At 41.0% G+C, this 13,033-nt stretch overlaps 1 long non-coding RNA gene across 1 annotated transcript in view; it reads right to left on the bottom strand.

Annotated features, from left to right (window-relative positions):
* Positions 1 to 5,321: 5,321 nt before the first annotated feature.
* LOC116694634 (uncharacterized) overlaps positions 5,322 to 13,033 on the bottom strand; it is a 9,568-nt gene continuing 1,856 nt past the window's right edge. The window contains exons 2-3 of the long non-coding RNA XR_004333235.1: positions 11,212 to 11,217; positions 5,322 to 5,332 (exon numbers count right to left, since the gene is read on the bottom strand). This is a non-coding gene — a long non-coding RNA (uncharacterized LOC116694634). The remainder of the gene's footprint in view (positions 5,333 to 11,211; positions 11,218 to 13,033) is intronic.

Raw genomic sequence — 13,033 nt, 5'->3', positions numbered from 1 at the left:
CGCCCCCCCAGAGTCTATGTGCTGTTATTTTGGCTCTCTTGCCTGGCATGCCGTCCTCTTGATCTTCACATCTGCAACAGAGTCATAAAATTCTCATTGATATCTCTAAAACCATAGCGGTCCATATGGGCGATTCCAAGTTAATGTTTTTTTTTTATGTCACTTCTTAGTTCACTTAAAAAGTTTAAGGGTTGCTAAAGAAAAAAAACAAAACGTTATTATTTCTCATCACCAGACCGTATGCTGCTGATGAAGCATGTCAGATCCACACATATGGGGCGGCCCTTTCAATCCTGCCTCCAGAACGTGTCGCAGCTTTCTGCCATAATTTAAACAGATGTCTTGCTTGACGGTTACAGCGCTAGACGTCAGAATGAGTTATGATGTCACACTATGAAAAGAGAGAGATCCCCACGAGTCACTTTCATTGGATTGAACATCTGCCATATGAACATTAATGAAAGCCTGAACGAGTCATATAGTAAAGGCATTGTCATCTGTGTAATTGGCAGCACTCTTTCTATTTCTTCTGCTGCTATAAAATAGATTTTAAATAGCTGGCTTGTAACAGCAAAATGACTCATCATTTTGCTCTCAGGCTGCATCATGTCTTCATTTTGGGAAAATTACACATAATGTACCCATTTTATATATCATAACTATTGTAGAATTAGGAGTGACAGAGGACATGAATGGCATGATGACAGGAACCATTAGGCTTATAATACATACTATCACCTTGTACCTATAGAAGTGGAAGGAATTGATCACCTCTATTTCACCTCTCGCTACAGAGAAACAGGCTCTGCTTTTGGTTGACAATAATGAGCTTCATTGCTGGGCATCATCATTTCGTGAAAGCCCATGAGAGAAGATGCTGCCCCTGTACCGCATGCACAGATGTATGTTTCCCCATAAAGAGATTTTCATCAACTCAGAATCACTTTATTCGCCAAATGCATCAGCAGACACACAGGAATTTGACATGTCAGTAACACAGAAGCTTGACAACAAACACTATATACGCTACATAAAGCATGATAAAAATAATTTTAAAAAAAAGTGAAGGCTATGTATCTGTACAATATCTCTGTAAGGGAATAAAGGTGTCTGAGCCTCATCTGGGTGTAAAGTAGGAGATGAAAATTATTAGTTTTTGTAGGACAGTGCCAATGGATTAACAACAATGTGTTTTATGCAGGGGGGCGTTCACATTTGAATGTTAAAGCATGCATAGGACTTTTAAGCCAACATGAGGGAGAAGTCTGTAGATTAATATTTGACCATTTCTATTTCCAGGACAACTGAGCAGATCAAAATAATATGATCAAAAGCTCAGGTACTGAGTGGTCTCTTAGTAGTTGCTTTGTGTCTCTCTGTGGTCACTTTGCGTCTCTTTGTAGTTGCTTTGTATCTCTTTTTGCTCATTTTTTGTCTCTGTTTAGTCATTTTGTGTCTCCTGTTGTCATTTTGCGTATTATTGTGGTTGCTCTGTCTATTTGTAGTTATTTTATGTGTCTTTGTGTTTGCTTTGCTCCTTTCCATAATTGTGAGACTCTTTGTGGTCATTTAATGTCTCTTTCCATCTGTTTTGCATCTCTCATGTAGTTGTTTTGGTCTCTTTGTAGTCTTTGTATGTGTGTGTTTGTGCGTGCATGTGTGCGTGTGTGAGTGTATTGGGGGGGTTATAGTTAAACTATGGCTTACACTGGTCATTAAGCCCTTTCTGAGCCATTATCTAAAAACTCAAACCATATTAATACTGGAGGGAAAGAGTAAAAAAAACACTCGGGACTCAACAATGAGACACTGTGTGATGAAAATGAATCCACTGACCTTAAACAAGCATTTGCCAGCTTCATGTCAGGGACCGTCTAAAGAATATTAAATGTAGAGGTAATGCGGTGTCACATAAACCCGACCCAGAGAGAACCATAAGTGGTGCTTTCATTTTCCGGCCCACACTCAATGCCTCATCAAAACAAACCACGAATGCTGATGTGGCTGTCAGAATAACCCATTACTATTCTTGCTGTGGCCTCCCCCTTGATGTTTTATTAAGGTCTAATAAATGACAGAGTGACAGACGATCAGACACAGAATGCCGTTAAAGACACCCAGCATCTCCCTAGTGGAATTTAAACAAAATGAATCAAACCCTGGGTGTGTGATGTGTCAATAAAACAGTAAGACTTTATTCGATACGCAGGGCAGACAAGGCTACTCCAACGCCTGTTAGTTATACTAAGGAAGAGGAGCATGGGGATGGTGCAAAGGCCTTGAGAGCAGTTTTCAAAGTATTTCACCAGCTTAATTTGATGATGAAGCCTTTAGATCTCTAACCACACGAGAAGCTTTAGACGTCTTACATTCATGCAAATCATTTTTGTAATACTAATCACTAGCACGTTTGTCTGGGATTTAAACCTTGTATACTTGGTTTCCTGAGGCAGAAGGTTCACTTGTGATAAATTCATTTACAGCCTTGGGCACACACACACATTACGGATACATGTGCTCACACTACCTTAACATGAGTTCATCTAACCTTCTAACAATGTTATTCAGCTCTGTGGGGTGAACATAGTGTAAATCGTCATTTTTTAGAGTTAGTTTCTCTTATACACCTGAGAGAAAGTGTATCTACCTGGCAACTAGTTGTTTGTGAAGGCAACAAAGAAGACCCTGTTGCCAGGGATACACTAAAGTCATTATTGGATGCGGTGACCAAGAGAGCGAAGAGAAATGAATAGAGAATTTTTTTTCCCTTTATCTCAGAGACATATCGTTGCATTCTGATGCTTTGGCTGTATTGATCGTGCAGGTTATAATAATAAAGAATATCGATGGAGACTAAATGGAGAGAGTGAAATTGAGATGTAAGAAAGAAACTCAAGTTGAAGTAGACAGAGAATGAAGGAAGCTCAAGCCTGATGCCTGCAAAGGAGAGAAAAAAACCTAGAATCCACCCAAAGCTCAGATGCTCATTGTCACAACTTCTCTTTTTCTTCCAATGTACCCAACCTATAGCCCGTAAGGAACTGCAGCTGAACTCGCACCTCTTACATGTAATCATGTGTATATCTGGGTCCACGTGCATATACACTTGTGTGCACTCAAATGGTTACTAGCGCCTGTGTGGGAATAAGTTATGTGCTAATTATCCCAGTTTCAATTAAGCCAAATTACTTTCCAAAAGCAAGGATGCATGACAGCTCAATATTAATTGACCATTAGTGTAAGTGGGATTGTGTGTGTTAGGGAGTGAGTGAGTGAGTGAGTGAGTGAGTGAGTGAGTGAGTGAGTGAGTGAGCGTGCATGCAAATGGGTGTGTGTGTGTGTTTGTGTGTGAGAGTGAGTGAGTGAGTGAGTGAGTGAGTGAGTCAGTGTGTGTGTGTGTTTGTGCGTGAGATTGAGAGAATATGTGAAGTAAGTGAGTGAGTGAGTGAGTGAGTGAGTGAGTGAGCGAGTGAGTGAGTGAGTGGTGAGTGAGCGTGCATGTGAGTGAGTGAGGGTTTGTGTGAGTGAGTGAGTGAGTGAGTGGTAAGTGAGCGTGCATGTGAGTGAGTGAGGGTTTGTGTGAGTGACTGAGTGAGTGAGTGAGTGGTAAGTGAACGTGCATGCAAGTGAGTGTGTGTGTTTGAGTGAGTGAGTGAGTGAGTGAGTGAGTGAGCGAATGAATGAGTGAGTCTGTTTATGTAACTCTTGTATGTTGTGCTTTCTCCTGTCTGAGCAGACGTCTTGTCTTTGCTGGGTTAAATCCAGATTTAAAGAGCAATTTATCCTTTTGCCACCTTATAAATCTCTAAACAAAGGTGATTTACAATAGAGCTTCCCGAGAATTATGTCGCGCACCCTCTCTCTGCACACCATTATGTTACACTATCGCAGCATAATGCCTTGATCCTCCATAGCTAATTATTCAGTCATCCAACTTTACATTCAGCTCCAAAACAGCCACTTTAATTATTCACACAACAAAAAGGATCACCCAACACTTATTACCAGCACAATAATTTCAATAAGATCTGTTTCATTGCATAGCTAATTTCTCCCTCTCACACATGAATAATGCACATAAACAACTCCGGCTTCAAGGACACACTATAACCAGAATTTGCTGTGAACGTTCTAAAAGCTATCACGATGAAGTAAGCACTATGAAAAGATGGAGTCATTTTTAAAGAGAGTCATAAGCAGAAGTTACATTTGAAGACAAGGCGGTGTGATTAAAGGATGACCTAACTTCCTGTTGTGGAAGATGAGAACCTTAAGCCTTCTTACTGGAGTGGGACGGTCATTCACTTCCTGGAGAGCCAGGAGTTGAAATTAGTTGCTGTAACGACCAAGATTAGAGCATTTTTACAACACTGCAATGAAACCAAAGTCTGTTACAGTCTTGTTTTTGGCTCTGGCGAAATGCTGTGACCAGTGCCAGCCCTTAAAAACCAGCAGCAGGGATGGTAAGAGCAGATTAGTCTGGGTGCTGATGGGTAATCAATCATCCTCACTGCTGAGATGGGAGCAGGTTCCACTGCAGTGATCCCGAGGCAGTGACGAGGAGGGAGGAGAGGGGAAGAGACACCAGGGTGGCAGGAGAGAGGAGGTTACTGAGATAAAGTGCAACAGAGTGGAAAAGACAAAGGCGAAGTTACCAGGCACGGAACTGAGACCTGAGACTGAGACCCACGCAGAAGGGGAACGCTGAGGGGGGGGGCTTAGTAGTGCAGAAGATCAGGGCTTGAACTTCAACCTCACCCTTTAAACCTCAACACTGTCTCAAATATTAATACAAAATAAACAGTGGCCCAAATTTGGCAAGCAAAACTATTCAAACAGACCATTGTGAAGGACGGCATAACATACTTAACAAAGCTGCCTTTTATGAAGGAAATTGTTTTGATGTTCTCTAAACAGCTGGTGGATTATTTTGCTTTGCAAACACTTTGATTACAGTTTATGTCTGTTACAGCCAGAGATTTGTGCCAGCTCTTCATCACCTGTCAGACTGTCAGCTGTTCGGGGTCTTGATGACTACGATCAGGTGGGAGTTAAAATGACTTATAAATACGGGGTATGTATTAACTGTTAGCGAGCGTAACTGCATGGATTTAGATGTATTGCCGCACATGGCGACATAAAGATATAGGCCTATAGCAAGATAATGATATGGACAGCACGCTAAGTCTCCATGGAGACATTATTATGGTCACAGCAATGTCATTGAGACTGATCAAGGCTGCAACTGTTGCAGAAAGGGACCAAACTCCTACTGAAGTCCTGTATGTCCATCTAGAGAAACTATATTTTACATAAATCTGTGCCTAGACAGCTCTTTAGTGTCCTTAGTATCCGACAATGTTGAAAAACACATTGTTGGAACTAGTTCTGTTCTATCATGCTTTGTTTTCTATTTTATTTTTATTTAACCAAGCTAGTCATTAAGAATAAATTCTCATTTCCGATGGCATCCTGGCCTCTTGCGAGAGAGTAGGGCCTATATAAGGGTGGGCGGCTGTGGCACAGTGGTAGAGCGGTTGCCTGCCAATCGGAAGGTTGGTGGTTCGATCCCTTGCCCTGTAGTCCCATGTCGAAGTGTCCTTGGGCAAGACACTGAACCCTGAGTTGCCCCTGGTGCTGCGCATCGGAGTGTGAATGTGTGTGAGTGTTTATCTGATGAGCAGGTGGCACCTTGTACGGCGGCCTCGGCCATAGTGAATGAATGTGTGTGAAGGGTGAATGTTTCCTGTATGATGTAAAATAGCGCTTTGAGCAGTTGTTAAGACTGGAAAAGCACTATATAAATACAGCACATTTATATAAGAAATGCCAAATCTAAGCCGACAGCAGCACACAGCCAACATTTCCAACACATCTACTACTTACTGTACATACAATCGTAACAAGCATTACATGCGACAACGAACATTACATAAATGACATGTGTAGCACATACACAAGTATCAGACAACACAACAGAATAGCATACACAAGCAGCAAGACAAAGGGGAAAAGCAAATATTAGACAGGCTCCCCTGTGAAAGAGGGCAAAGCAAAATGTGAAGTAACTCAGTTTGTAGCAAAGAGCACCAATCCTGATGCCAATGACAATGAATGGGCTGTCAATTTAAAGGACGGTGGAGTAGAGTAAAGGAGTAGAGTTTGAGTACTTTCAAATTTAACTGCCGTCAAAAAGAGGAAAGTATCTGCTTCTCCTCTTACTTCCTGCTTCGCCAACTGTCTCTGCCCTGAAATTACTGAAGTATTTTCTTTTCAGGAGTGTTGAAAAAACACAATGACACCCAACTCAGCAGAGTTGCTGACATACTTTTCTTTACCGTTTGCTGTATATTGGAGCTAAAGCACATTCAAATTTGATCTTGTGTGCACCAAAAGGGGGTCTACAGCATCTGTACTTTCAGGAACTTGACTATGGAGGAAATCTCACTGGAATAAATGAGTCTCTAAAAAATGATGTTGACTATGCATAAGTCACAACATACATCAGCCTTAGTACATGGATTGTTTGTCCACTATATATTGAATTTGTGCCGTTTTAAAGGTGCTACAAATCAAGGCTGCATAACCTTCTGAAAGATGGTGATTAAATAAAAACACATGCTGACCGGGGGCTGACACTGGCAGTAGAATTGAACACAGACAGTGTAGTATGGCAGTTTGTGGTATCCTCTTCCATACTGTCCCAAAAGACAAAACAATTTCTCCTTTTTGACTACACAAACATATCATTTAGAGCAGGTCCATACAGCCACATTAATAGATTTACGTGTAACTATAAACAATAACTCACTTTGAATTATATAGTGATCCCACTATAAAACGACACAATTTACAACACAATTAAAGTAAAGAAACATTCATTTTAGGCAGTAACTAAGTGATAAAAATGGTGTAAGGGCCTATATATAAATTTATAGTCATCTGAAATTTAAATAGCAAAATGGATTTACTTTCCATGCCACAAAGTAAGTTAGTTATATTTTCTTGCAACGCTGCTGCTCCTCCTCCACATGCTGAGAGGTAATTATACTGAGCATATGCATAGCAGGTGTCATTACTGTAGTGGCTTGTATAAAACTTTTTCAGAGTGGGTTCATCTCGAATTTATTGTTTCGAATCCATTCTTTACCCAAAATCCATAGTTTAAATATGACAGATCAAGGAGTCATTTTTATTCAAAACAAATGGCTTGAATGGATTCAGCACCCCCAAACACCCCTAGTTAGACATCTCAAAAGCTAATATTGGTAAAAGAAAATACATACATTATATAGGGACGGCTGTGGCTCTGTGGTGCCAATTGGAAGGTTGGTGGTTCTAATCCCTGGCCCTGTAGTCCCATGTCGAAGTGTCCTTGGGCAAGACACTGAACCCCGAGTTGCCCCCGGTGCTGCGCCATCGGAGTGTGAATGTGTGTGAGTGTTTATCTGATGAGCAGATGGCACCTTGTGCGGCAGCCTCGGCCACAGTGTTTGAACGTGTGTGAATGGTGAACGGTCCCTGTATGACGTAAAATGTGCTTTGAGTAGTTGTTAAGACTAGAAAAGCGCTATAGAAATAAAGCACATTTACATGTTTTCACTATTTTTAACCAGGCCCTCTGGGCACCCCAACTTTGATTGGCTGCTCAAACATTTCCCCAGGGATTTGGCTGTGGATAAATTGGGAGGTGTTACCAGACACCTATAGAAACACATGGTTAAAAAAAAATATATATATATGGGTACGATTTCTTTTTTTGCATATTGGCAAAAAAATGCCTCACAATTCCTGACTACAGAACTAAAAAAAAGAAAACATTTCCCCCTATGCTGTGTGTACTGTATACATCAGCAAAAACATGTTTATCTTTTAATATCAGGAGAGTGCTTGTTGAAGTCCATTTAATTAGGAACAGGTTGCAGCAAGAAACATTTCACAGCAGCATGGTCGCCCAGCGGGCGTGGCTGAGGCGGACGTCTGACTGCTGTCGATGGGAGAAGCAGCACTGACCTTTTAGTTACTCAGTGGGGGGGGAAGAATTGTTAAAGTTCCCATGGATCGCTGCTCACTGCAGCTGGTAAAAAAGACCACATGTTCTTTACTGATCTAATAGTGTGTGTTTTTAGCCTTGCTTGCTGCTTTAAGGATGGAATGTTGTTCAATCAGTCCACCGCTTTGGTCTAAATATCTCAACAACCATCAGATGGGTTGCCATGGCATTTTGAACAGGTATCTGTCGTTCCCAGAGGATGAATCCAATTGACTTAAGTGATTCCCTGGCTATTCCACCAGAGCCACTATCAGGCAAAAGTTCTACATATCCTGTGACATATCTGAAACATCTACTGGACAGATTGGTACTAAATGTGGTACAGACTTTCAAGGTTCTGAGAGGATAGATACGGCTTGCTTTGTTCTCGCATTGCCAGACCTTCCTCCACAGGAGGGTCCACACAGCGTTCCGGTATGGGCGAAAAACATGCTCTGGTTTATTGGCATTTCTTTAAACCAATCATAATTGTCTTTGGTGATGCCAAGTGCCATACAGAGCAACGGCGCCTCTGCAAACTAGCCTCGGGAAGGAACTTGTTTTGGTGGAATGTGTACATTCAAAAGTTGTTTTAGTCGTGCGGCAGAAAACTTATGGACAGGTAGTCTAGCTAGCTGTCTGGATTTCCCCTGCAGAGATCTGAGAAAAGGTTAACCATAGTTTTTCTGTAGAATTTCCCTCGGTAACGGAGCAATCCCTGAAGTGGAAAGTCGTGGCTATAAACTAGTGCTCCCCTGAATTTTCTTGGCTTTGCAATGTCATCACTACAAGGTTAAAGTGAGCAGAAATATCCTATTCCAAATTATGCATGCCTGCTTAATTTAAAGAACAAAAACAGCACTGTATGATGTAGGAGATTACCCAAACCTGCTAAATCTGTATAATGAATTATCACTGTTTACAGGAATGCACTGGATACATATGCAAACAAAGCATCTTCAGCAGACAAGAGAAGGAGCAGAACGCGCCTCTGAATGTCTGCAGATTGTATTCATGGTGGGTATAAGATGGAATTCCTGGATATGTTGCCATTTTTGCTGTGCTACCATCTGGAACTAAATGATTACCGGCTGCATCCTCTGCCCAGACACAGTCATAAGATAAGAGAGCTTGAGGAAAGAAGTAGAGGAAAAACACACCAAGGTTTATTCAACATATCCGCAGTCAGGTAATCCGACTGGCAATGGAATAAGAAGATTAGCAATACATACTGATGAGTGTGAACTCACATGAAATATCGCTGAGGTGTCTGTGCAGAGTTTAGCTGTGAAGATGGACAGGCTCCAGATCAGGGAATTAATACGTCTGGATGGAAAGGTGGCATGGAGTTGGCTTTTTCAAGTGTTCTAACCCCTTATTCACCTTGACGTGTGTAAGCGATTCATAAAGTTGTATTTGAGAAACATGCATCAATAAAATACTTGTGTTCCAGAGAAAAATCTTTGCAGCTGCATCTTGATTGTTGCAAGACTTTATGTTTACCAAAGACCCCCCCCCCTGTTTTCTGGTGCATCGCAGATGCGTCTGCACCCAAACAGCCTGGGATGTAATGGGCCTCAATTAGTGCTAATGAAACCCGGTAGTCGGTGCTCCTTTCCTGGATCTTTAATTACAAAATTCATGCAGATGTAATGTTTGGAGATCACTTCAAAGTGAGAACAATGACAGACAAAACAAGACAAGGCATAATAATTTGATAAGCGAGAATGCAAACAATATTTAGCACATTCTTAAACAGGCACCTTTGAGGGTGCAGTTATGTGTGAGATGTGAGAAGGAAGACAATGAGGCTGCAGGGTGCTGAAAAAAAAAAGTAAAAATTCAAGCTGATTCACAGACAGGAAATAATCTGTAAATCACTGTTATAATTCATGCATATTTATAGAATCCTCATAAACCGTAAAAAATCCTGAGCCTGTAGAGCCAGTATTGTACATCTTCTGCTTTATACGTTAATGAACATGGGTACTCTAAGCAGCCAGAACCCCTTCGCCAAGCCTGAAGGCCTTGTCATTTACTTGTTCTTCACAAAGCCCCTTAGATGGATGAGAGGCATGCCGGCCTATATGGAAATGACTGGATAAACAAACCTATCTCTTCCTGTTTGCTAAGCAAAAGGAAGGGCTCATCTACAGCTAACAAAGCTCCCTCTATTAGAAAATGACCCGAGGCCGAGCAAAATAAAAGACGTTCAGAGCAGATTTGAAGTCTCATAGCCTATTTCTTCACAGCAACATTCTTGAAACGTAGGCACGGTGGAAATGGTCTTATTTCTGAACAGTATTGTAAGAAAAGCCATTACAGCGGAGCAACAACAAGGAGGCTGATGAAGTGGAACCGTAGCTCATTACCCCCTGATACAGTGGTTACCACGGCAACAAGTAGAAAGCCTCCTCCAAAATTAATGCACAATTAATCAGTAATAATAACAATTGTCTGTATATTTTGCATAGGAGTGCTGCAAGCGTTTAAACTATAGTGTAAAAAGCTGGGGGACTCTTTCATCAGAATTAAATCCAGTCTTGTGCACGTCGCTGGTCTCTGAGGATCCTAGAGCAAGTACAGCTTGTAATGACCACCGGCCTTTGTGCTATTGACCTTGCTGTGTGGGATGCATGGACTGCCAAGTGTTTTGTTTTGTTTTTTTACTTACTGTGCATTTGCAAATCCAAGGCAATTTGTTTCATTGCCCTAAGGACATAGAGAAGGGTCAAGTCATTTTCTAACTTCGCCACCTCTCCAGGAGAACCCAGCGAACATGATCCAAGTTTATTCCAGCAATGTCACTTTCGCAGTTTCATACCTCATACCTGTAAGATGCTCAGTATGGACCCAGTCCCTCCCTTAATAATAGCACTTATAACATGATGAATTAGTCATGTTTTCATCATCCAGATGTGCACACGGGTCACTCACACAGTCTTTCTTTTTATAACCTCTGAGTTAGAGCTTTAAGCTCACACTCACAGCTAAGTTGATCATTTCAATGGTTAACTCTATTTCAGCCGTAGAGGGACCAGTCAGTGTTCTCTGTTGTGTTCAGTGAAAGCAGCTATGGTCAAATAATTCATATTAGGTATTGAAGAAGACTTCAAAGTACCGATTGAGACCATGAACTCATTATGAAAATGTTTACTGAGGTAAACAAAATCGTCGACCTGCAACTTTGTTTTTTTCTGGGTTGAAATTTCAACATTGTGTTGTTCTTTTTCTACCCTTTTCTAGATGTTTTTGTCAATTTCATTCAAATTTTTTGTCACTTGTTTGATGTTTTTTTAAATTATGTTTCAGTCAACGTTTTAAACAATTCTTTTGTCACTTTTTCCGATTCTTTTAGTCACTTTTTCAGGGTTTAAAAAAATAATGTTTGTGTTGATTTTTTGTCCTGTTTTTTTTTTCTTTTTAAGATTTCTCACTTTTTTTCAAAGTTTTTTTTTTCATACTTCTGATGTAGAAAGTGTTTTGTAAACGGGTCAACATTGACCCGAGGACAACAGGAGGGTTAAGGCGCATTGGCTTCGCTTCTCAGGCCCAGAAGGTTTTCCATTATTATGAGACAGTCTATGTTTTATACCTTGTGCCCCTGGGCCCAAATGGACAACACAATCTGTGCAGGATTAAGATGAAAACCTGCACATGCTGCTTGTTGCCATTTCATGAGCTCTTGTAAGCAAGCAGTAAAGTGATGGAGTCGGAAAAGAGGACTTGCATTGTTTCAGAGCCTTATCTAATACCATGCTGGGGAGAGGCAAGCAGCATAATGCTTTAACAGAGAGGATACTGGCAGTACAAAGAGTTGGGGAAGTAGGCCAAGACATCCCAAATGCAATATCTGGAATGCTGGAGCAGATGACAGGACATTCAAAATTTAAATTGATTTGTTAAAAAGAACCACATCACACACAAAAACAAAACTGTCTTCCAGACATATGTTCCCACTTAATGACTAAGCAACGTAAAGTGACTTTATTTATATACTACATAATGGTAATGACACATTCACATCCTTTAATCCTTTGTACAGTTTAACAAAAATCTGAGACAACCAAATTCCCCTCACTGTGAACTCATCCCTCATCGGCTTGTTTCCGTTCTTGGCATAAAGCTGTTCTGAGATGTTGAATTAACATTAGAGAGAATCAGATTGGCTCATCTGTCTTCAAGTGTACTGAGAAGGTTAAGTTTGAATCTAGAAACCTCCATGCAAAACCCACATCTTTTTTGCTCTGAATCTCTGATTTGAATTTCTCAGGCCTTTGTCATGTTTAAAAAAATTGCTACTTATCTAATTTTGTCTTATTTAACCCAATTCCTGGGTAGTAGTGTTCACAAAGCGAAAGTCATTTTTCCCATAGTGTTTAGGAGACAACAGCAGCATGAGCATCCTCAAAGTGTTCCTGTAGGGCCCATGTGTTTCTACGCCCACTGAAGCCAGGTTGCTGTCAGGAATCAGATCCAGGCCAGCTGTAGTCCCTCTCCTCTTCCCATCGCCTCATGGGTTTAGCAGAGCGGCAGCGCCAATGCCCATCAGCGCCGAACATCAGTCGGTTCATGCCACAGATTCACACATCATCTCCACTGCAGAGGGCTGGCCGTCTGTGTGTGTGTGAGACTGTCTGTGTGCATAAAATTAACTAACCGAGACAATTAGACATTTCAAGAATATCATCTGTTTGTATGAAAGGCCCAACACAAACAAACCTGCTAAAGATTTGCCACCTGATTAATGCGGAGGAGATGCAGATATCATTTTTGAAGTGAGAAGGCAATTTCATCTGTGAACTCCTGATATAAGGTTATCATAAGGTTGCTGGACCATTAAGATCCACTTTTTTCCTCAGTTGGTTCTCTATACATACAAAGACATCGTTTCCATCACACAGTTTGTACAGTTCATGTAAAAGGACAGCTGTTTTTGAATTAGGGAAATCGCAGACTGACACCGACAGCAGCTGCCCACAAAATGGCATGAACAGATTT

This window comes from Etheostoma spectabile, chromosome 8 (genome assembly GCF_008692095.1).
Source record: "Etheostoma spectabile isolate EspeVRDwgs_2016 chromosome 8, UIUC_Espe_1.0, whole genome shotgun sequence".
Classification (NCBI taxonomy): domain Eukaryota; kingdom Metazoa; phylum Chordata; class Actinopteri; order Perciformes; family Percidae; genus Etheostoma; species Etheostoma spectabile.
The sequence above is the reverse complement of the archived record's forward strand: the minus strand, read 5'-3'. Positions and strand labels throughout refer to the sequence as shown.